General features: G+C 32.0%; 1 long non-coding RNA gene across 1 annotated transcript; it reads right to left on the bottom strand.

Annotated features, from left to right (window-relative positions):
* Positions 1-1,263: 1,263 nt before the first annotated feature.
* LOC109131677 lies at positions 1,264-2,129 on the bottom strand. Its single transcript, XR_002037213.1, has 3 exons — positions 2,048-2,129; positions 1,757-1,933; positions 1,264-1,465 (listed from the first exon to the last, which is right to left on the bottom strand). It is a non-coding gene; the product is annotated as an uncharacterized LOC109131677 (long non-coding RNA).
* Positions 2,130-2,516: the final 387 nt, after the last annotated feature.

Genomic DNA, 2,516 nt, shown 5'->3' on the forward strand with positions numbered 1-2,516 from the left:
AACTATATGTAACAGTGGCGGTTTTAGATTAATGCCATGGTTCCTTAATCACTTACCCCGTTTACTACTAGGTCTTCATATCTTCTTCAAATCATAAAAAATCGTAAACTAAAAACTAAGCAAACTCAAACCTTTTACAATAGTGGCTATAGAGAGTTTGGTACATGTTCTTTGTATTTCTTGAAAATGTTTATTTTGGTAGATCTGTACTTCTTTTAGATATGGATCTGCGCATTACTTGCATTGTGTTTCTAAATAGTTGCACACGATTTTGGGTGGAACATTTTAACTAATCAACAAGTATATAAGGATCAAAAGAGAGAAATAAAATCACTTTTTCGTATGCTTTTTAATTTTTACTACGGTTACACTTACACACACAGAGTAATGTGCAATGTACTTTTTCGTATGCTTTCGTATGCATGCAGTCCATTTGAATTTGGACGAAGTTTAAACTTTCCCGACTTTTTTCACCAAAAATATACATTGTTGGTCATTTTTTAATGTGTAATGTACTCAGAGCCGTGCCTAGAGATATGGAGGCCGGAGGCGGTGTTGAAATTTTTTCTTCAACAATCCATATAAAACAAAAGTTTCTAAAATAACAATTAATATCATACATAAATAAAGGAAGAAAAACAACAATAAAAATTAAATATATTGAAACATCCACTATATTAATCTAAGAATGTAAATATATTAGTTATCACAATTTGTAATTTCAATGTTTGATTTTTGGTTTAATCAGTTTTAATTTAAAATACCTTATTAATTATTAACTATGTTACCCAAAATTAAAAATATCAGGTTTTTTCAATATAAAAGTGAGATTCTAGTTAATTAATTACAATAGATTAGAAGTATACTAGCATCTATAATTTTTTCAAAAATTTTGGCCGAGTTTCTTTTTGCCTCACACTACAACAAATATGTACATTGTTAGCACGAAAGAAACGCTATAATATGTAATTCATAGCTTTTTTACAAATGCTATGTTAGGCCACTGTTATCGTAGGTACCACACATACAATAGCGCCAGATATGTATGCTATGATAAAGTCTTCTACCATAGCAGTACCAAAATGCTCTGTTATGGGGCTTTTCTAAATTTTTAAACTAATGTTATAAGTTATTTTACACGCTAAGTTAGGAGTTAGTGCTATTTTATATAATATGGTAGTATCATTTTTTCTTTCAAAATTTATTAAATTAAATTCTATATTTTTAAATTTCATAAAATAATATTACATTAACCAAAATAAGTCTTACATAACATCAAGTGTCACCAAGTCTTAAATAAAATAAAACTAACATTACAAAGAACAAAGACAAACTTTACATGTACATGTAACCCATCCAAACCTTTCTTCTGCTCACTTTGCCATGAAACAATCCAATGAACAGCCACTAGTTCACTTTGAATATATGAAAAAGACATGTTCCATGTTATCCTCTCCATATGCATCTGCTCATATGAAACAAAAGAATCATGAGAAGCCACAATCTGCCATTAACAATATAAGCACATACCAATCACCGAGAGATAAATAAACCCTAAATTGTAATTGTAACCAAAACAAAAACAGAGTCAAAAGTTGAATCAGTTCAGAAGCAATGGTAAAAATCTTATTTTTTGTACAGTTGGTGAAGTCGTAGGACGCACAAAGGATTAAACAAGAGAAATGAAAAACAGGAAAATATATTCAAAGTGTTTACAAACCTGGTCAACCAAAAGTCTAAGCGAAAAGCATCTTACCTGAAACTTGAGCTGCAATTTCCCTATCCTTCTGCTGGAGTTATGCTTTGGCTTCAAGTCTAGATATATCCGACTGTTGTCAATACACAGCAAGGAAATGCAGATAGATCACAATTAACGAGTATTACTTCTCTCAGGTTTCTTCTTAACGAGTTTGTGTTACAACAACTTGGGCTTCTGAAAAAAAAAAACCAAGTTCATATTAGAGAGTGAGCAACAAAATTCACATAAAAGATCATTGTTACAACAAGAACCTACACATGAAGAAGAAATGCAGCCAATTAAACCTACCCTCCATTGTCCAATGCGAACAGACCAGACCAGTTTTCCGGCTAGAACAGAGAGAGACTCTGTATGACTGTATCTACTGCACGACTTTCTCTATAACCACCAACNTAGCTAGAACAGAGAGCGACTCTGTATGACTGTATCTACTGCACGACTTTCTCTATAACCACCAACACAAAGACACATCAATCCAGACACAACATCCAAAAGTTTTTGTTTATAACATCAACAGAGATCAATCCAAAAGAGAAGTTTACCTTAGAGTTAGAGCAAGATCTATAATGCGGCCAAGCTCAAACGAGGGATTAGCCATTGGAGAAAATTCCGTGAAAATAGAGACCATATTCCCTATTAAAACTCACACATATATAAATTTGCCATCAGTTCACAATATTACAAAAACCAGAGAAATCAAAAGTAATAATCTGAAGAGACCCAAAACTAAATTCATAAAATCACAGGAGCAAGGCAA

The sequence above is a fragment of the Camelina sativa genome, unplaced genomic scaffold (genome assembly GCF_000633955.1).
Source record: "Camelina sativa cultivar DH55 unplaced genomic scaffold, Cs unpScaffold02058, whole genome shotgun sequence".
NCBI lineage: Eukaryota > Viridiplantae > Streptophyta > Magnoliopsida > Brassicales > Brassicaceae > Camelina > Camelina sativa.